Consider the following 23,210-nt stretch of genomic DNA (forward strand, 5'->3'; position numbering starts at 1 on the left):
TCGCTGACTTTGGTCTTATTCCGATAGGGTCATAGTCAAAGTGGAGGTTCTCTCCTCCCTTCGGAGAAGGGTACCTCCTTCTTTGATGGCCCCGTTCTTTCCACTGGGATCTCACTCACAGAGATCCTTCATTTAGGTCTTTTTTTTTTTTTCCCATGATATCTTGGGTTTCCATGCCTGCTATACTCTCATGGGCTCTTCAGCCAGATCCGAATGCCTTGAGGGCTGATTCTGAGGCCGGAGTGTTGGTTTGGACATCTGCCATCCTATGAGTCTGCTGTGTATCCCACTTCCCATGTTGGATCTTTCTCTCCCTTTTTGATTCTATCAGTTAGTATTAGCAGATACTTGTCTTGTTTGTGTGATCTCTTTGACTCTTAGACCTATCAGAGCTATCAATTGTGAGCTGAAATTGATCACTTGGACTAGTGCGATGGCATTGGTACATGCCATCTTGATGGAATTGTGTTGGAATCCCCTGCACATTTCTAACTCCACCATTTGCGGCCAGTCCGATTGAGCATGTTCCAAATTGTTCATCTCCTCCCTCTCTTTTTCCACTCTTAGATTTAACAGGGATCACTTTTCAGTTAAAATTTAAACACCTGAGAATAATTGTGTGTTAATTACTGAGTTCAACCAATAGTGCTAGAACAACAACAACAACAACAAATACTAAAAAGGATAAAGTATTACATTGTACATCTAAAGTCAGGACAGGAGCTGATCAGTTCATTGTTGCTTATAGTGTCCATTTCACCTAACAGGTTTCCTCTTTGGCGCTCAGTTGTCATCGATCAGGGAAAACAAATGATATTTTTCTCTTTGGGACTGGCTTAATTCACTCAGCATGATGTTTTCCAGATTGCTCCATCTTGTTGCAAATGACTGGGTTTCGTTGTTTCTTACTGCTGTATAGTATTCTATGGAGTACATGTCCCATAATTTCTTTATCCAGTCTACTGTTGATGGGCATTTGGGTTGGTTCCAGGTCTTAGCTATTGTGAATTGAGCTGCAATAAACATTAATGTGCAGATGGCTTTTTTATTTGTCAAATTAAATTCCTTTGGGTAAATTCCAAGGAGTGGGATGGCTGGGTTGTATGGTAGGGTTATGTTCAGGTTTCTGAGGAATCTCCAGACAGACTTCCATAGTGGCTTAACCAGTTTGCATTCCCACCAACAGTGGGTTAGTGTCCCTTTTTCCCCACATCCTCTCCAGCATCTGTTGTTGGTAGATTTCTGAATGTGAGCTATTCTCACCGGGGTGAGATGGAACCTCATTGTGGTTTTGATTTGCATTTCTCTGATTGCTAGTGATCTTGAACATTTTTTCATGTGTCTGTTGGCCATTTGGATTTCCTCTTTTGAAAAATGTCTATTGAGGTCCTTGGCCCATCTCTTAAGTGGGTTGTTTGTTTTCTTGTTGTGGATTTTCTTGATTTCTTTGTAGATTCTGGTTATCAATCCTTTATCTGTAGTATAGTTTGCGAATATTTTTTCCCATTCTGTTGGTTGCCTCTTCACTTTCCTGACTGTTTCTTTTGAAGTACAGAAACTTCTCAATTTGATGCAATCCCAAATGTTAATTTTGGTTTTGACTGCCTGTGCTGTTGGAGTATTTTCCAGGAAGTCTTTGCCTGTGCCTATATCTTGCAGGGTTTCTCCAATGCTCTCTAATAATTTGATGTTTCGGGTCGTAGATTTAAGTCTTTAATCCATGTTGAGTGAATTTTTGTGTAAGGTGATAGGTATGGGTCTTGCTTCAAGCTTCTGCATGTGGAAATCCAATTTTCCCAGCACCATTTATTGAATAGACTGTCCTTATTCCAGGGATTAGATTTGGATCTTTGGTCAAATATAAGTTGGCTGTAGATGTTTGGATTGATTTCTGGTGTTTCTATTCTGTTCCATTGGTCTATCCATCTGTTTCTGTACCAGTACCATGCTGTTTTGATAACAACTGCCCTGTAGTATGTCCTAAAATCAGGTATTGTGATGCCTCCGGCTTTGTTTTTGTTGTACAGGATTGCTTTGGCTATTCGAGGTCTTCTGTGTCTCCATATGAATTTCAGCATCATTTTTTCTAGATCTGAGAAGAAGGTCTTCGGGATCTTGATGGGTATTGCATTGAATGTATAAATTGCTTTTGGGAGGATAGACATTTTGATGATATTGATTCTTCCTATCCATGAGCATGGAAGATTTCTCCATTTTTTGGTATCCTCTTCTATTTCTTTCTGTAAGGTTTTGTAGTTTTCATCGTAGAGATCTTTAACGTCTTTGGTTAAGTTTATTCCAAGGTATTTGATTGTTTTTGTAGCTATTGTGAATGGGATTGATTTTAGAAGTTCTTCCTCAGCCGTGGCATTGCCTGTGTATACAAAGGCTGTTGATTTTTGTGGATTGATTTTATATCCTGCTACTTTGCCAAACTCTTCGATGAGTTCCAGCAGTCTCTTAGTAGAGTTCTTTGGGTCCCCTAAATAAAGAATCATATCATCTGCAAAGAGGGATAGTTTGAGTTCGTCCTTCCCGATTTGTATCCCTTTAATTTCTTTTTCTTGCCTAATAGCTCTGGCCAAAACTTCCAGAACTATATTGAATAGCAGTGGTGAGAGAGGGCATCCCTGTCTGGTACCAGATTTCAGTGGAAATGCTTCCAACTTTTCCCCATTCAATAGGATGTTGGCCGTGGGTTTTTCATATATTGCTTTGATTGTATTAAGGAATGTTCCTTCCATACCCAGTTTGCTTAGAGTTTTCATCATGAAGGGGTGTTGTATTTTATCAAATGCTTTCTCTGCGTCTATTGAGAGAATCATATGGTTTTTCTTCTGCAGTCTGTTAATGTAATGTATTACGTTGATTGTTTTGCGAATGTTGAACCATCCCTGCATACCGGGGATGAATCCCACTTGGTCTGGGTGGATGATCTTTCTGATGTGTTGTTGCATTCTATTGGCCAGAATTTTATTGAGTATTTTTGCATCTATGTTCATCAGGGATATTGGTCTGTAATTCTCTTTCAATGTTGCGTCTCTTTCTGGCTTAGGAATTAAGGTGATGGTGGCTTCATAGAAAGAATTTGGGAGGATTCCCTCTTTTTCGATTGCTCTGAATAGTTTGAGAAGAATTGGAGTTAGTTCTTCTCTAAATGTCTGGTAGAACTCAGCAGTGAATCCATCTGGCCCTGGGCTTTTCTTTGTTGGGAGGGCCTTTATTACTGTTTCAATTTCTGTGTCAGTTATTGGTCTGTTTAGGTTTTCTATGTCTTCCTGGCTCAATTTAGGGAGGTTGTATGTGTCCAAGAATCTGTCCATTTCTGATAGATTTCCCTGTTTGCTGGCATACAAGTCCTTGTAGTAATTTCTGATGATTCTTTTTATTTCTGTGGCGTCTGTTGTTACGTTTCCCATTTCATCTCTGATCCTATTGATTTGGGTCTTTTCTCTTCTTTTTTTAGTTAGTTGGGCCAATGGGGTGTCAATTTTGTTTATTTTTTCAAAAAACCAGCTCCTCGTTTGGCTGATTTTTTGTAATGTTTTTTTGGATTCAATCCTGTTGATTTCTTCTCTGATTTTAATTATTTCTCTTCTCCTACTGGGTTTGGGTTTGGTTTGCTGCAGATTTTCTAGATCCTTGAGATGACTTGAAAGCTCATCTATTTGGTGCCTCTCCAATTTCTTGATGTAGGCACCTATTGATATAAACTTTCCTCTTAACACTGCTTTTGTTGTATCCCATAGGTTTTGGTATGTTGTGCTGTTATCCTCATTTACTTCCAGAAAATTTTTGATTTCTCTTTTAATTTCTTCTATGACCCGTTGTTCATTCAGGAGCATGTTGTTCAATCTCCATGTGTTTACACGTGCTCTAGGGATTCCTGAGTTGCCAATTTCCAATTTCATTCCTTTGTGGTCTGAGAAGCTGCATGGTATGATTCTAATTCTTTTGAATTTGCTGAGACTTGCTTTATGGCCTAGTATGTGGTCAATCCTAGAGAGGGTTCCATGTACTGCTGAGAAGAATGTGAAGTCCTTAGATGTAGGATGAAATGTTCTGTAGATGTCTGTTAGATCCATTTGGGCTATAGTGTCATTTAAGTCTACTGTCTCCTTGTTGATCTTCTGTCCTGATGATCTGTCTATCTCTGAGAGTGGAGTATTGAAGTCCCCCAGTACTATTGTATTGGGGTCTAAGTCTCCCTTTAAGTCCCTTAACAAGTCTTTTAAATAAGCTGGTGCCCTGTAATTAGGTGCATATACGTTGAGAATCGTTATATCTTCCTGTTGAATGGATCCCTTAATCATTATATAGTGCCCCTCTTTGTCTCTCCTAACAGTTTTTGTGGTAAAGTTTATGTTGTCCGATATTAAGATGGCTACGCCCACTCTCTTTTCATTTCTGTTGGCGTGGTATATCTTTTTCCAGCCTTTCACTCTCAGCTTGTATGGATCATTGTTGGATAGATGGGTTTCTTGTAAGCAGCAAAAGGATGGGTTTTGTTCCTTAATCCAATCAGCCAATCGGTGTCTTTTAACTGGACAGTTCAAGCCATTAACATTCAATGTGACTATTGAGAAGGAGTAACTTTGCCCTGCCATTTGCCAAAGATATTTTCTAATATCTGGTTTGAGATTCCTGTGATCTTTTGCTCTGAGGTTTCCTTCCTTTACCTTCTTTCATATTGGTGACCGTGTTTCTGTGTTTCTGTATGTAACACATCTTTAAGCATGTTTTGCAGGGCTGGACGAGTGGCGACAAATTCTTTCAATTTCTGTTTGCTGTGAAAGGTCTTAATTTCACCTTCATTCACAAATGAGAGCTTTGCAGGATATAATATTCTGGGCTGGCAGTTTTTCTCTCTTAGTACCTGGGCTATATCTCGCCATTCTCTCCTGGCTTGTAGGGTTTCTGATGAGAAATCAGCTGTAAGTCTAATTGGAGATCCTCTGAGGGTAATCTGTTGTTTCTCTCTTGCACATTTTAGGATCTTTTCTTTGTGTTTCACTGTGGTGAGTTTGATTACGACGTGTCGTGGTGAGGATCTCTTTTGATCATGTTTATTAGGGGTTCTCTGAGCTTCCTGTACTAGGATGTCTCTGTCCTTCTCCAAACTTGGGAAATTTTCTGCTAGTATCTCACTAAAAAGGCCTTCTAATCCTTTCTCCCTTTCCATGCCTTCAGGAACTCCTAGAACCCGAATGTTGGGTTTTTTAATAGTATCCTGTAGATTCCTGACAGTATTTTTTAGATTTCTGATTTCTTCTTCTTTTCTTTGATTTGACTGTTTCCTTTCCTGTTCTCTATCTTCTAGTTCCGATATTCTCTCTTCTGCTTCATCCATTCTGTTTTTAAGGCTCTCTAATGTGTTTGCCATTTGATCTATTGAGTTCTTCATTTCATTGAGGTTTTTTTTCATTATCGCAGTTTCCTGTTCCACTAGTTGTTTCATTTCATTTTGATTCCTCCTTAATATTTCATTTTCACGGGAGATATTTTCTATCTTGTCCATTAAGGATTTCTGTAGTTCAAGAATTTGTTTTTGAGAACTTCTTAATGTTCTTATGAATTTTTTGAAATCTGCTTCTTGCATTTGTTCTATCTCTTCATCTTCATAATCTTGCATTGGCGTGTCTTGTTCACTTGGGGGCGTCATAGTGCCTTCCTTGTTCTTGGTACCTCCGCTTCTATGTTTCTTGCTTGGCATGTTAGAGATAATTTGTGGTGTTTTTGTTTTTGTTTTGTTTTTTTTTTTCTCTCGTTATACTATGCCTCTAAGTGAGCTATCTGTTTTGTTGGAGCCTTAGGGGCTGTGATGGGTGTGGCCAGAGAGCTATGCTTGTTTCTTGAGGTTTAAGGCTGTGTAAAGAGCAACTCTCCCAGATTATTTGCTCCTTGCTGGGACGCTCTCTCTCTCTCTCTCTTTTTTTTTTTTTTTTGACTCAGTTGGGAGTGGAGTTGAGGGTAGTTGAAATCTAGCCTCTGTGAGTATTCCTTTGATCTACCCCTGGGACCATACACAGAGTTTATGCAGCCCTCAATGTGTTCTCCAGTTTCGCTAAAGATACTGAGTTTGGCTGAGCTTTACATATGTAAAATCGCGGTGCTCTTTGTTTTGCTTGGTGAGTGAAGGGAGAGGCCTCTGTTCCCCCTCCCCCCAATGTCTCGGACTTCTCAGGTCTTTGTCTTTCTTACCCTCCTCCGTTCCCGCTTGGCAAGTTAGAGATAATTTGTGGTGTTTTTGTTTTTGTTTTTTTTCTCCCGTTATACTATGCCTCTAAGTGAGCTGTCTGTTTTGTTGGAGCCTTAGGGGCTGTGATAGGTGTGGCCAGAGAGCTATGCTTGTTTCTTGAGGTTTAAGGCTGTGTAAAGAGCAACTCTCCCAGATTATTTGCTCCTTGCTGGGACGCTCTCTCTCTCTCTCTCTCTTTTTTTTTTTTTTTTTTTTGACTCAGTTGGGAGTGGAGTTGAGGGTAGTTGAAATCTAGCCTCTGTGAGTATTCCTTTGATCTACCCCTGGGACTATACACAGAGTTTATGCAGCCCTCAATGTGTTCTCCAGTTTCGCTAAAGATACTGAGTTTGGCTGAGCTTTACATATGTAAAATCGCGGTGCTCTTTGTTTTGCTTGGTGAGTGAAGGGAGAGGCCTCTGTTCCCCCTCCCCCCAATGTCTCGGACTTCTCAGGTCTTTGTCTTTCTTACCCTCCTCCGTTCCCGCGCTGGCGAGATTCTGTGGCTCTGGCTCGCCGCTCGGCTCGTCTCGGTTGGTTTTCCACGCGGTGGGTTCCCTGTAAGTCCTCTGTGTCTCCTCCACAAGGTCCGGAAGCGATTCCTCTGCAGTTTTTTTCTTGAGTCTTTTCCTGAGGCTACAGTAATTCCACTTTTATGAAAGTTTATTTTCCCAAACTAAGGCACACGTCCTCACTATCCGCCATCTTGGCTCCGCCCCCCCTTATTTTCATTTCTATGGATACCAAACTTGGCTCTTAAGATCCACTTTGGAAATAACTTTCTTTTTAGTGTAATTGAGCTTCTTGGACTAGCTTTAACTGAGGTGGAAGTGACAGGATAGAGTTACGGTGTTAAAATGATCCTCAATCTTTCTCTCTACAGAGGTAGACTTTGCAAGTCAAAGAACCCATCACACATTTATCCATTCTCTTCCTCATTTATTCAACCAGAACTTGCTGAGCCTCTGGGGCTGTGCATAGCAGGGGAATAGCTAAGTGAACCAGGCACATATTACTGCCCCATGGGGAATACATCAAAAAGGTGATGCTACAGGTACATACCAGGGGCCAGGGATGCATCCCAGAGGGACCTGAGCCAGGCTTCTCTTTGTGGAAGTGCAGGGATCCAAGGACCTGGTCTCTCTTGTTTTCCCATCCAATCAAATAAAGGTCCTCAACCATCCAAACATCTGCAATGGCTGATGTGAGGCCACTTGATAACCAAGGTCCTGTCAAACAAGCTGTACTGAGCCTCATTGGCTTAAAACCTTGCAAAAGGATTGAGCCCTCTAATTCCCAGATACCACTAAGGATTTTCCCTGACCCACCAACCCCAGCTGCTGACCAGCCTTGTGGGTTCCCTGTCTTATACCAGAAGCCTTGCATGAGGAATTATGCCTCAACCTCCAGGCCTGATAACTGCGTGATTACTCACTCGGGCTTCATCACCCTTGGAACTATAGCCTGGGGTTCCCCAGAGACATGCTAGGGAGTGAGAGTCAGGGATGGTATCTGAACTCATAGCAGAAGTCATCATCATCATGCGTCTTCACTATTGAATACTTCCTGAGCTGGCTACTTTGAGAGTCCATCTCTGAACCTAGTCTACAAACATGTCTTGAGATACTCAGCTCTGCTCTGAGAATCAAGCCCTCAGGAGCAAAGGGAAGTGGCATTAACTCTATATGCTTTCCATATCACTAAGCTAATCCCCATGACTGGAAGATCACTGTCATGCAGGTTCTAACAGGGTTTTTGCTGTTTCACTGAGCTGTCACTGGGATCATTTTGAAGTTGATGATATTGGTGGAGATGGCCAGAATAGAGGTCCTGTCTGTCCATAAGAATAGAATTTCAGACATGAGAGAGTACTGGTAGGCAAGCTAGCAAAGTCTAATGACATAGTACAACTGACAGGCCAGCTGGGCATCTTGTCAGAGAAATGGGCATGCCCAGTCTACATTAAGACTGGGGTTTATACAGGTATGGGGACCACTTCTTCTTAACATTTTTCCTTCCCTCTCCCTCTTCTGGGATATTACTGGATGGACAAGGAGCTTTCTGGATGTGCAATTCCTCTCAAGGTTTTATTACCCAACATTCTAGGGCTGGGTAGTCCCAAAACAGCCTCAGAGTGAAGAACTAGAAAAGGCAGATAAAAATCCTCATTTTACTGGCAAAAATTTAGAAGCACTAGAAACTGACTTGGCCACTCAGCTCACAGCAAAGTCAGGAATCAAAGTTTCCATGGTGGAATTGGCCCCTAACCCATCGGAGGATATACTATACTATGTTAGTCATTCTTCACAGTATCCTCACTGGAGTCCTGCTGTTTTATTCCTAAGAAAATCAAAGTGCACGGGTGAGAGGAAGCGACCCAGAGTCTTGTAAATTCACATCTGACGAGAAATATTAAGCAGGCATTTTGGAGCCCATTAGTTGGGTGCCTGCATCCATATTTGACAAAAGAGAAAAGCCAATTAATTGCCCAAAGTCTACATTTACCAACAGTGGAACCAGTTCTTCAATTCCTTTGTACCATTGTTTCCATTAAGCCAGAGGTGCTCAGTCTTTTTCCCAACTCAAGTCCAGCTCATAAACATGCTCATACTCTCTCTCCTTATACTACAGAGATGTTTCATAAAGGGTTGTTCCCTTGGGAGAGTATCAGAATCTTCTAGGAGAGGAACGGATCAGAATGGGAAGAAGGGTTAGAGAGTAGTTTATATTAGCTCTCTCTGCTAACTGTGCTATATCACTTACCTCCAATGGTAGTTTTTTTTTTTTTTTAACAACTTTATCTGTAGTTTATCCTTTCAACCAAGTGCATTGAGTACCCACAGGTGTCAAGTGTGGTGTATACAGTGGTGTATATATGAGACACCTATACTCCTGAAGTATGTATCCTACAGAGTTACAAGTGCTCAGAATGAAACTAAACAAGATGATATAGACACGAATGAGTGGCTGCTAGTGACAGTGGCAGGAAAGCCTTCTCTGAGGAGTAGCCTTGAGGCCAAGACCTGACTGGCAAGAGCAGCCAGCCATGCAGAGAGCTGGAATCAGCCCCAGGACCCCTACTTGCTCACATGGCTCATCACTGCACTTCCCACAGAAGCACCATGAACTCAGCCTGTTTGGCTCCCAGCTCCAGACAGAATGCCCAAAGCACCAGCCAGGCTAGTCCACACCAACCTTTCTATATCCCAAACCCAGGAATTGCTTCTAATATGCATGACCTAGACTCACAGCCAGTCCTATGTTTTGATTGACAGCTCCCCAAACCAGGAAGATGCTGGGTCCATCTTCAGCAAGGGTAGGAACTACTGGAGGAAGCCCCTCACTCAAACAATAGGTGACTTTTTGAAATATTCTTTCCAAACAGATAAACATTGCTATCAGTAATGTGTTTTCCATAAGTGGTTTGTCTCTGTTAAGGAGCCGGTTTCTTTCCATTCCCTGTCCCCTGAAGGTGGGACTTAACACAAAAGCATGAGACAAGGCAATGAGTGGAAGGAATGGTAACCAGAAGATTCCAGAAAACAGTCCAGCTCAGGACTCCTTGCTTGATACACACGTTTATGTCCTTGTCCTGCCACCTTTACATATAATAGAACTGCCAACTAGGTGTCTACTCCATATTGATTACATAGAGAAGTTAGGCCATAAAGTCCTCTATAATTAAGCCTCAAGGAGACAGAATCAATAGCATCTTCAATATTTTGTCAGTAGGAGTGTTTCATACAAACCAATCACTAAAATAGCTGTCTAGGGCTTATAGTGAACAGAAACCACATTTGTTTCTTTAGAAATGAAAAATAAACTTTAAACATACCCCAAAAACTTTAGTGATGGAGCTGAAGGTAACCTATGACCCTGGAGAGATTTTTAAATGAACATTCCTTCCTCTCTCTAAAAAAATTATGACCCCCTTGACAATAGTCACATACTCAGCTTGCTAATCATGGTCTCTGCTGGAGCACAAAGAAAATTCTGGAAACTACTGGAAGAATTTCTAATCCTGTAGCTAGTTTTTCACATAGCCAACCTTTAGACATAATTGTAACTCATGGACTTTATCTGGCTGGGACCAATATTCACACAGCCTTCACTGATGGTCTCAGGTTGGAATTAATCCACTCCCGCCTTCCCAGAATACTTAATGTGTTTGTAATAATGACACATCCATGTTGAACTGCAATTAGCTGTAGAGTGTGTGTCTCCCCCATCCCTTGTGAAGGCAGGCAGAGGTTTCTCATCTTCACAGCCACTGCAGTGCCTTATACTTAGATGCTGAAGATTTGTTGAATAGAATCTGTTGTATTCAGACCCTTACTGTATTGAAGGAATTCTGATTTCTAAGATAAGTTCCTCTGGTAGGACTTGGACACATGAGTTTACTCATGCCTTCAGGAAGGGTTCATTAACATGCGGTAAACTGACCAGATCACCTCATAAAATACATGCTTAAAAATAACAATTACCACTTGTAGAATCTGTATGAGTCTCAGTGATTTGATTTCAAGGGTTCCATGACTTCAAGCACTTAGGTATCTAATTTGAATCTAACCAAGGGGGCCAAAACTCCGAAATAAAATCCTTCAGGATACCAGAATAATCTGTGTCACTATGATACAATTTTTAACTTTTGAGGGAGGCAAATAGCAGGAAGATCAAATTCCTCCAATAATGGATTTTTCCCACTCAATTATTCAGCTGTCGAAGCTGCTAAGCCATGCAGAACTGGACTCAAGACTACTCCACCACCAGATGAAGCTATCAGGATTGTCAGTCTCCAGGGAGCCTGGAAATTGTTTGAAAATGGTCACAAAGGATCATAGAATTCAATTTACTTTATTGGGGAAAAATTGTCATTTTCCTACTGGGATTTACCAGCCATATCCTTCATCCTTTAGGTGCTAAAATGACTCTCGATGAACAAGTGTGCTATTTTCTGCTGCCTAGACAAGGTGTCTGTAACTAAATACTTGATAACCAAGGTTTTAGCAGTGTAAACACAACACGTATCTTTTCTTAATCCACAGGAAAATTCTACACTACCAAATAAGGCTCTTAAACCTTTAACTGACAGCCATCAATCAAAACAATTGATTTCGCTTTGCTTCATAAGGAACATGCTTCAACCTTCTTATTTCCAATAACCTCACTTTCCAAAGAACTCCCTTCCTACTAATGGAATAGAAAGAAATGAAGTTTTCTCTTATTAAAACAGATGAAGAAAACAATTCCTCTGATTTCCAGTGACAGTGATAGGCAAATAAGTTAATTTTTTAATGCTTATTTCAGCTACTTTTCATTATGTCTTTCAGAATCATACTCACTCCTCAGTGCTACAATAGTACAAATTTATGACATAAGAATTCTGGTCACAGAGTAATGAGTGAAAATATTAATATATAGCTATAAATTACACCTACACACATATACACACTCAAACACATGAAAATTTTAGGGTATGCACTGATTTGATAAGGCTATAAAATTTTAAATTCACAATCGATAAGTGAATGATGTTTTTTATAAAAGCATCTTTCTCTCTACAAGCCATTATTTGCATTTTTGGTAATTCATAGGTAACTTTCAAAATGCACAAAGCAAAATTTCCCACTGTGGATGGAACTGCTGAAAACAGAAACAAAACACCAGACTCAGTCTCCTATTAAAAGGGCAGAAAATTCAAGTCCTTTTTGAAGTTGGTTAAAATCAAAATAACAGTTTCTGAAAAAAAAAGAAACAGCTTAAGAAGTATTGAAAAGCTGCCACAGATTTTGACAGGCACTTATTTTTAAATACAAAGGCAGGGGCAGGCATTTGGCCTAGTGGTTAAGACACCGGTTAATTTGCCTGCACCCCATATCAGAGTACCTGGGTTCAATTCCCGGCTCCAGCACCCAATCCCAGCTTCTTACCAATGTGCAACCTGATAGGCAGTGGTGATGGCTTAAGTAATTGCCACCCATATGGGAGATCTAGATTGAGTTCCCAGTTCCCTGTCCAATCCAGTCATTGTAGGCATCTGGGAAATGAGCCAGCATATGGAATCAATCTCTGCCCCCACTCCCCTTCTACTTTCTCTCTCCCTCACAAATTATTTTACTTACAAAAAAATATAATGCCTCTGTCACTCTGCCTTTCAAATAAATAACAGAAATCTTTTTAAGGATTTACATATAGAAGCACTAGTTAGCTTTAACCAAGAAGACAGATTTAAATGGCAGAAGTTGTGAACAGGTCAAGATTTGTCATGTCAACCACACCCCTTTATCTTTACACACTGGGTCACTTCACTGTTCTCAGCTCATTGCCTCTCAGTAGTGAGGGAGACTGGGAAGTAGAAAACCAAATAGAAGTCAGAAGGTTATATTGCTTTTGTTACTTCCTTGCAAATTTGTCATTTGACCATATGTACAAACAACTAGCTTTGTTTTTGAACAATCTCACAGGAGTCTGGGGCTGACTCTCTATTTGAAAAATCTTCTGTGAGCTTGGCACTTATCTCTCTGAACCTTGGGTTTCTGTAAAAATATAAAAAGTGGAGATAATACCACTCCTGCCTGCCTCAAAGGGTTGTGAGGAAGGTCAAGCGAGATCCTGTATGATAAGGGGCTTTGAAGCCCTGTAGAAGCCTGCAGTTCTGTTCTGGTGGTCTCAGAAGAATTGTCTGCCTGGAAACGCATCAAGCAACCCTGAAACGTTGACTACATGCAGAACCATGTGTTCAGATCGGAGCCATTGCAACAGCTGCCACAGACTTTGCAGAACTCCTTCTGTGGTTTTCTCCCTATAAACCATCACCATGGCCAAGTCTGGCAAGACTGTAAATTCAGAGCTCATTGAGACAAAGTCAAGAGTATACCCTTGCTTCCTTAAAGTGACTAAATGATATTGGTGACTCAATCAGTCCAGTACAGAGTATAAGAACTGTATTCCACTTGATCTACCTAGGTAGCCAAATTAGATAACCTCTTAACATCTGCATATGGGAGATCATAAGAATGTACAACCAATGGAGTGGTTAAAAGGACTGCATGAGGTAACAAAGCACTTACTACAATGTCTGCAATATAATAAAAACTTAATAAATTTTAGTTATAATTCATTTTATTATTTACCATCTTAGTTGGAATTTCAACTCCAATACCTCTATTTGTCCATCTGTAATATAAGTTTAAGCAACTACTCATCTCCTGGACATAGAAAATTCTTTTGTCTTGAGATATGTAGGATTGTATGTCTTATTTTGAAGTCAATAATGTTCAAAAGGAGTATTCACTTTGGTTTCAGATTGGACATGATAAGAAGTCTCGGTTTAACTGAGCAGAAAAAGGCACGAAAAAATGCCAGTAATGGAAACAGCACAGAGAATATGAAAACCCAGGAGAACAGAGAAGTGCATTGACAATGAGAATATTGGTAATGCACAGTGCCCATAAAACAGCTAAATGTGCAGCTCCTGCCAGGGTTGTTTGCCATCACTTCCTAAATTTGGCTGGTAAGCGAGGAAGACATCTGGAAAACCAGTTAAAACAAAACAGTGTCTAATTAGTTTAAAAATATTTTGGTTTACAAGTAAAGTAATTAAATAAAGCAATTCTGAGGGCATAAAATAAGGCAACTGCTCTGGGAAGGCACCATCCTGCATCCTCAAGATATTTCCATTGAAGACATTAGGGGCTTATAAAGGGAAACATAATAATTTCTTTTGAAAATTTTATTATTTTTTATTATTACTTTTTTAAAAAAATTATTATGTTAGAGCTATCCAAAGCACTAAAAATATCAGACACCTTTTTCCTATCAATAAGAGTAAACACATAACATTTTGCTTTATTTACAGAATTATTGAAAAAACTAAAATTATCTTCATTATTGTATTTGTATTAGCTGGCCCCCATTCTAGTACTGATTCCAATTGATTGTAGAACTATTTTTCTGTGACTGGAGATCACATACAATAAATTAAAACTTGGGATTAGGGGTCGGCCCTGTGGTGCAGCAAGTTAAGCCATGCCCTGCTGTGCCAGTATCCCATATAGGCGTCTGAGTCCTGGCTGCTCCACTTACAATCCAGTTCCCTGCTAATGCACCTGGGAAAGCCGATGAAGATGGCCCAAGTCCTGGGGCCCCTGAACCCACACAGGAGACCGCCAAGAAGCTCCTGGCCTCTGGTTTTGTCCTGGCCCAGCCCTATCTATTGGGACCATTTGGAGAGTGAACCAGCAGATGGTAGGGTTCTCTCTTTCTCTCTCTCTCTATAACTCTACCTTTCAAATAAATATTTTAAAATATTTTTTAAAAAAGAAAAAACTTGGGATTAAATGTTGCATTTGGGTTGTAAATAAAAATTCCTTCCTGTATCATGAAACTTCTAAGAGATTCACTAAATATTGGAGTATCTTTGATTTCATCATTTAGGTTTGTTTAGTTTACTCAAAGCAAACCCTCTATGTTAGTTGGTATGATCTAAAGCACCTTAGAGATCCTACTTACTTGGCCAGTGCTGTAGCTCACTTGGCTAATCCTCTACCTGCGGCGCTGGCACCCTGGGTTCTAGTCCCATTTGGGGCGCCAGATTCTGTCCCGGTTGCTCCTCTTCCAGTCCAGCTCTCTGCTGTGGCCTGGGAAGGCAGTGGAGGATGGCCCAAGTGCTTGGGCCCCTACACCTGCATGGGAGACCCAGAAGAAACTCCTGGCTCCTGCCTCCTGATCGGCACAGCTCCGGCCGTAAAGGGCATCTGGGTAGTGAACCAACAGAAGAAAGACCTTTCTCTCCGTCTCTCTCTCTCACTGTCTAACTCTACCTGTCAAAAAAAAAAAAAAAAGAGAGAGAGAGAGAGAGAAAGATCCTACTTACTCTCATCAACTTACTCCCCGTTAACTAAAATTCTAATCAAAACTCAATGCTATGAGATTTATATTAATATGGGTTCTCCACAGAAATGGAACAAAGAGACAGAATGAGTGATTCATTGTAAACAATTGGTTTACACAGTCACAGGTTGAGAAATCCAGGACCTGCAGTTGGCAGTATGGAAGCCCAAGAGAGACAATGGTATAGTTCCAGACTGAGTCCAAAGACTTGAGAATCATGGGAGTCAGTGGTGTAAGTTCTAGTCCAAGCCCAAAGCTGGGTGTCTCAGCTCAAAGACAGATAGAGTGAAAATTCTTTCTTTCCTTCAGTGGGTTAGAGGAGACCCACCTACATCAGAGAGAACAAACTGATTCACTCAGTCCATTGATTTATATGCTAATTGCATCCAAAAACACTCTCACAGGAGCCCCCAGAAACAGTGTTTAAATAATTGGGCATCCTATAGCCCAGTCAAGTTACCACATAAAATCAGTAGGGGGTTGATGACAAAAAGCAGAGCAGGTCTCTCAAAATGTACACTCAGGCCGGTACCACGGCTCAATAGGCTAATCTTCCGCCTGTGGCGCCAGCACACTGGGTTCTAGTCCTGGTCATGGTGCCGGATTCAGTCCTGGTTGCCCCTCTTCCAGGCCAGCTCTCTGCTATGGCCAGGGAGTGCAGTGGAGGATGGCCCAAGTGCTTGGGAGACCCGCTTCAGAGACCAGGAGAAGCACCTGGCTCCTGGCTTCAGATCAGTGTGGTGCGCCGGCCGCAGCGCACCGGCCACGGCGGCCATTGGAAGGTGAACCAACGGCAAAGGAAGACCTTTCTCTCTCTCTCTCTCTCTCACTGTCCACTCTGCCTGTCAAAAAAAAAAAAATAGAAGAAGAAGAAGAAGAAGAAAAAAAAAGTACACTCAGTTTGAACACCCAGGTTCTATTTGTAAGAACAAGTTTCTTGTCCATATTCTTGGCATTTGCACAGTGTCATGTGCCGACTAAGTCCTATAAAGCCATGAGATGATGTCATTTTTAAAATAAGGGGAGACAGGAAGAGAGAAAACCAAGCAGGTGTGACATGCCTGGACCAGAAGAGGCAGCCTAGGCTAATGTGGGAGTTGAGGAAATCCCTTGAATGGCAGTGATCAATGCTGCATGGTGGTGTTGATAACAGGTAAAACTTATAAAATGAGCATAATGAGTTAGGCAGGCATAGTGATAACACTAACTTCACTTAATCATCAGAGCAACCATACGAGGCATATACTATCATTATCTCTACATTATCTCTAGTTTACAAATGATAAAACATTTCTGGTGGTTACATCCACAGTCAGAGTATTAATCAGTTACAAAGCTGGAATTCCAACCTACCATGTAGCATTGCTGGAAGGAGATAATATCAAAGAATACAGATGGGGGGAGGGAGGATTGGGCAGGAAATACACCATGGCATACTGCATGGACTGCACAGTTTTCTCTTAGCTAATTAGGGGAAGTTTGTGTTTCTTAGAGTAGTTGAAAGTGTCAGAATCCAAGGGCAAACAAGGGGTGCCCCTGCTGTCTAGCTCAACCCAGAAAAGGAGACAGTAAGGGTAGTTGATGCAGCAAATGAAGAGGAGGGAAATGGCAAAAGATAAATAAGTTATCTTCGCTCAATCTTCTCATTCACAAGGTTGTAATTAATTATAGAGGACAAAGAGAAAAGCATAGCATCAAAAGAAGGACAGTTGATTGGGAGAAAATACCAACCAAAAAGAAATTTAGGTGGGCTTCTGTGTGTGGTAAGAAGAGAATAAGAATAGTTATGGCTTTATGAGTTAAACTCAATTTAATTCATTTGAAGAAGATAATACAGAGATATTGTGTTCACATGATAGGTGATGCCAACCCAAGCTTCCTTGTATACTTTGGGCTTTCATGTAGGATCTAGGTGAATGTCATCCACTTCTATGCAATTCCTATGGCTTCTGACACAGCAATTTCCCTACACTAAGTGCTCCATAAATATTGTCATTCTTTGAAAAGTGAGTTGAATTATTTTCATAACTACTCCCCAGCTATTAGGCAAGAGCCCAATTTTTCTTCTTTCAGAGTTATATGACATGTGCAACATTAAGATACTTGATTATTTGTGTTTGTAAATTCATGACTAGAAATTAATATAGACTTAGTCAAATGTAGTTTTTAATCCCAACTCCTCCACTACTAGCTCTAGGATGTTAAACATGTTATTTAATTCTACTGAGCCTCAGTTTCCGTATTTGAGTGCAGCTTATTGCCACTTCCAAGGTTGTGAGGACTAAACAAAATAAAATGAGTCAAGTATTTTTCTGATGCCCCAGTGAAGGGAGGTGGTGGGTGGGTGGGTGGATGGATAGGTGGATGGACGGACAGTAGCAAAACAATGAACACCTCAAAAAGAAATGCATGCACTTAGGAACACCCAAATTGTGAATAAAGGTAAGTTTCATGAATTTTTAGTTCAAATTTGTCTTCCAAAATTTGACTATGGATTTAAAAGCATAAGAAGAGCTCTCAAGGAATGCCCTGTGCTAAGATGGAAAACTTCACCCCCTCAACAGATTGTGTAACTGTGGGCCAATACACAATTATATGGGAGTGTGGTCTGTGAAGGACAATGGCACTGCTTTGATTACGGAGATTGACATTTTCCTGCCTGCACTGCCAACTGATTCTCTTCTTCCTATACAGGCTGCCTTTGAGAATCTAAATGTTGTGAATTAACCTGTGCCAGTATTCATAGCTCCCTTGTTCCAGAACTGTTTTAAAGATTTTATACATGTATGTATGGATTTAAAAGGCAGAGTGGGGGGGGGGACAGAGATAAAGAGAGAGAGAGAGAGAGAGTGGAGAGAGAGAGAGAGAGAGAGTGGAGAGAGAGAGAGAGAGAGAGAGAGTGGAGAGAGAGAGAGGAGAGAGAGAGAGAGAGAGAGAGAGAGAGAGAAATATTCCATCTACTGGTTCATTCCCCAAATGGCCTCAACAGCCAGGGCTGGGTCGAGGTGAAATCAGGAGCCAGGAGCTACTTTCCATGTTTCCCATGTGGGTGGCAGGGACCCAAGCACTCAAGGCCATCCTCTGTTGCTTTCCCAGGCACATTAGCATGGAGCTGGATCAGAAATGGAGCAGGCGGGACATGAAATGGCACCCACATGGCATGTTGGCACGGCAGGCAGCATTTAACACTTTTTGCCATGCCAGCCCCTCCAGAATTTTTCATATCAGAGTTTTCCCATGCTGTACTCAGTCAGTGTTTATCACTGAGAGATGGGATTGGAGTAATTCATTTGAAAACAAATATGCAAGGAATTAAAACAATCCCAGTATTTGTAATGAGAATCTCTCCTGATTGCGATTAGGGGTGGATAAGTTATAGTTTAACTTTTACGTTTTTCCTATGTTTTGACTCCCTACAAAAGGACCTTCATACTTTTTCTCTGGAAGTGAAAATGATCAGCAAACATATCCAGTGCCAAAACGTTGCCCTGCTCTTCAGTGGCACTTTCAAAGATAGCGTCCTGGTTATTTAAAAGCAATCAGCTCAGCAGATGGTGGGCAGCAGAGTGTAAGGCTCTTTTGTTCTGCTCAGGGGAGGGCTGGGGTTTGCAGTATGCCGCTTCAGTGGGGGGCTCCACTGGGCCTCCCGGCTTGTTGCTTTCTGGGTGCCACACACGCCCCCTGGGGCCGGCCCAATGTGATGCACCGGTAGTGCGAACCCCGATTCTTTATCTCTTGGCCGCTGCTTTGAGCACTGTCACCCTTTGCACCAGAAAGCTGGTTGGTACTACGGAGAAAAAACAGAACAAGAAGAAAGTGGAGGAGATGCTAGAAGAGGAGGAAGTGGAATATGTGGTGGAAAAAGTTCTTGAGCGTCGCATTGTACAGGGCAGAGTGGAGCACCTCCTGAAGTGGAAAGGCTTCTCAGACGAAGACAGTAGTGGGGACCAGGAGAGAATCTGAATTGTCCTGACCTCATTGCCGAGTTTCTGCAGTCACGGGAAGCGGCAGGAGACACAGAAGTCAGGAGGAGGCCAGCGCAAAGCTGACTCTGATTCTGAAGATAAGGGAGAAGAGAACAAACCAGAGACGGAGAAAGAAGGATCAGAAAAGCCACAAGGCTCTCCCCGGGGGTTGGAGCGGGGAAGGACTATCAGAGCTACAGAGTCATGTTCCTGATGAAATGGGCAAACTCTGATGAGGCTGACCTGGTCCCTGCCAAGGAAGCCAATGTCAAGAGCCCGCAGGTTGTCATTTCCTTTTAGGAGCAAAGGCAGAGGTGGCACTCCTACCCCTCAGAGAATGAGAAAAAAAAAAAAAAAACAAAACAGAATTTACTTTCCTGAGCACCTGCACCTGTCACATCCGACTGGGTTTCAGGTGGGGAGGGAAGAAGTTCTCCTTGTCTCGACACCATAGAGGTGGCTTGAGACGATGTCCTTTGAAGAGCCAGTACAGTGTCGGTGCTCTGCAGCAACCTAAGTGCCTTAAGCTGTTCCAAGCTGTGTAGTTCACACACCCACCCTAGTAGAGGGGAAGGGGGATAAGTGTTTCAAGGCCGGCCGTTCTGTGCTTCTCGTTCTGTGCTTTACTGAGAGAAGTGTCTATCAAGGACAAAACTTGCAGAATTGGGTGTGTGGGAGAACAAAAAGATACTGTAGGTCTTCAAAGAGCATCTCCACATCCCACAGCCTTCTTCCAAGTAGTGTTAACTCTTTATTTTTACAAATAGTGTGTGGTTTTTGGCTATTACTGGTGGAGTGGGAGGAATGGGATAGAAAGAAAGGGAAATGGGTTGGATCATTTTGATTACAATTTGGGGCCTGATTGGGGAAATGGTAAAACAGTAGAGAGAACAACTAACTGATGATTTGGTTCTATGTCCAGGATATTTTACCTTTTCAAAAAAATGTCATTGACACCATAAATAGGGACTGTGAGAGACTGTTTAAAAGCTGTGAATGCCCGAAACCTGTAAGCCAAGGTGTCTCCTGCCTGAGCCTAACATTGTTCCCTACCAAGGACTAAGCCTGTTCATAAGTCACCAAAGCTGCCATTTGGGAGATGGTGACTGGCTGGGGAGGGAGAGTATACACAGGCAGATAGATCAGTCTGTCTTAAAGGTGCTAATTCTTGAAATTAGACAAGGAGACTCTTTTTATGAAGTTGTATCAGCTTATCCATCCAAACCACTGACTGAGGTACTGGAAGAGGGGGAGAGAGTGGTACAGGAGATGGCAGAGTAGGGAAAGACAAGGACTCATGCTCTTAAGGTAGCAAACTCTTGAAGCCTCTGGTTTGTTTTGAATTTTGAACTCTGAAACCATAGGTAGCAGGGTTCAGTCTCTGACAGCACAAGTTTCATTGAAACTATTCAAGCATTGAATGATTTCAGAAACCCTGGTCTCAGGAGAAGACCAAGCATTCATACTAGGGCAGTGGTTTACTTTAAAACACCAGGTTTTTTATCCCAAGAATTAACTGATACCCAAGATGTTCCATCTTGATTCCTAAGATCCATCAGTTCTTGACATGGTCTAGACCTGCATCTAGAGCTTCATCGTAAAATCTCTGTAGGCATGTGTTAGGTTTCTGTGAAAACTTTGTTCAAATGTAAACTTCATACCATACTGTCAGTTTTTATCTTTATAAAACTATAGATTTATATAAAATAAATAAAAGCAATCAGCTCTAAATGATGCCAGAGCCTCAGAATGTTTAAAACTTGATGCCCAGATGAAAACCCTATAGATATGTCTGATTTCAAAACAACTTGAACTATTTAAGAATTCTAAGAAGCACAAGAACTTCGTTTCTTTGTGTCCAATTCCTTTCCTGTGTAATTGCAGATGACTCTCAATGCCTTGTAGCTGCTGATAACAAGAGGCCCAGGGCTTAGAAAATGATGATTCTTTGGCCGGTGCCATAGCTCACTAGACTAATCCTCCGCCTGCAGTGCCGGCACACCGGGTTCTAGTCCCGGTTGCTCCTCTTCCAGTCCAGCTCTCTGCTGTGGCCCAGGAAGGCAATGGAGAATGTCCCAAGTGCTTGGGCCCTGCACCCGCATGGGAGACCAGGAGGAAGCACCTGGTTCTTGGCTTTGGATTGGCGCAGCATGCCGGCTGCAGTGCGCCGGCAGTAGCGGCCATTTGGGGGGTGAACCAACAGAAAAGGAAGACCTTTTTCTCTCTCTCTCTCACTGTCTAACTCTGCCTGTTAAAAAAAAAAAAGAAAGAAAGAAACTTATGATTCTTTGGAAATTACCTCCTCAGAACCAGTAGGCAAGCTACAAGTGGCAAATGGGTTGTAAAAGATGGTCTAAGAATTGCCTTATTTATACCTTCTTGCTTTGCAAACTCACTCCCTCCCAACAACAGCCCCTCCATTTTTCACTCCTCCCCAGCCAGCAGTTGCCTAGGTAACTCCAACTTTCAGAAGTTGTCTAATCATCACGTCCTCTGAGTGTCTGACTGCCCTGCCCCTTCCATGGCCCTACTCAAACCGTATTAGTGTTGTCAAATAAAAATGGCACGGGACAAGTTCAACAACCTTCTGTGTTTCTCCAGATGTTTCCTAATTCAAGTATTTCTAGATCTCTGGGTCACTGTGACAGTTGGTTTCCCTTTCATCCAAATATTCTAACTTCACAAAGCCCAAAACTTCACGAAGCCCCAAACTTCATGCCTATGTGGCTTCAATAATAACTCAGAATAGATGTTTAGAGTTTTCATTGACATAGTCATAATAATGATTCCATAGTTTGTTGAGGACAAAAATCCAGGCCAGCATCTGTTTAGAGGAAATTTGCATTCTCTACACACTGAATCAATTACAGGGCCTGTGACAGCCAAGTAATAGAAAACAAACTCAAAATACCTTGAGCCTTAAGCTTAACAAGAAACTGAATTATCTCAGTGAACAGGAACTCATTAATGAGACAGCTCCAGACCGGTTGAAACCACAACTTCAAATTAACCAATGCCCCCAAGTCCCTATTCCACACACTCTTCCAAGTGTCTGCTTTGTCTCTGAGATCAAAGAGTAACTGCTCTAGCTCCAGGTGTCGTGTCTCAATAGAACACAGAAGAGAAGGGACTTTTTCATCCTGACTCTTGACTGCAACATACAATACCCACAACTATACTTTGGTACAATTATGTTTGTAAGTGTAGGAGAAAATGAATAAAATTCTGTAATGTAAAGAATCATTTCATCCATGCTTTAAAGAGCGGATGCTTGGCCAGTGCCGTGGCTCAACAGGCTAATGCTCCGCCTAGCGGCGCTGGCACACTGGGTTCTAGTCCCAGTTGCCTCTCTTCCAGACCAGCTCTCTGCTGTGGCCCGGGAGTTCAGTGGAGGATGGCCCAAGTGCTTGGGCCCTGCACCCACATGGGAGACCAGGAGAAGCTCCTGGCTTCGGATCAGCGCTGTGCGCCGGCCACTGCGGCCACTGGGGGGTGAACCAATGGAAAAGGAAGACCTTTCTCTCTCACTGTCCAAAAAAAAAAAAAAAAAAAAAAAGCGGATGCTTGATGAACAGCAGCAACCTTACACAATGTTTATTACTGTGTTCTTTCCAGCATTCACAGAATCTCAACATGGCCCTTTTGGGAAAGCATTGTTCATATAGATGGGGAGATTGAGACATGAAGAGGTCTTATCCAAGGGTTCATGTCTGGGAAAAACTAGAAGGGGGAATTAAACCTGGGCAGTCTGGTTCTGGTGTACATTCTCAAACGCCATGGTTTGCTATCTCCAATTGCATTGTTAAGGCTCTGCCTTCTCTTCCAGTTCATTCTAAGCTGTTCAATCATGTTGGCTTTGTATTTCTTCACATGTCTTGATTCAAACTGACTTGGGATGTGTCATATAGTAAAATAATCCAAAGGAACATACTGCTTTTTAAAATGATTCTTATTTTCAGGGAGAGAATACCTATACATGAGGACATTATATATGTACCTTATATAAACAAAGGCATTATAGATACACCTATAAAAGAAGCAAGAGTAAATTAAATTCAACAGATTCATATTATCTAGTCCAAATGAGGAAGCTATGCAATCCAGAAGGTCACATA

General features: G+C 41.7%; 1 protein-coding gene and 1 pseudogene across 1 annotated transcript in view; both read left to right on the forward strand.

Moving 5' to 3' along the window:
* LHFPL3 (LHFPL tetraspan subfamily member 3) overlaps window positions 1-23,210 on the forward strand; it is a 579,616-nt gene that overhangs the window by 279,670 nt on the left and 276,736 nt on the right. The gene's annotated exons all lie outside the window — the stretch shown is intronic.
* On the forward strand, window positions 17,536-19,476 carry LOC133759610 (chromobox protein homolog 1-like; annotated as a pseudogene).

This window comes from Lepus europaeus, chromosome 1 (assembly GCF_033115175.1).
Source record: "Lepus europaeus isolate LE1 chromosome 1, mLepTim1.pri, whole genome shotgun sequence".
NCBI lineage: Eukaryota > Metazoa > Chordata > Mammalia > Lagomorpha > Leporidae > Lepus > Lepus europaeus.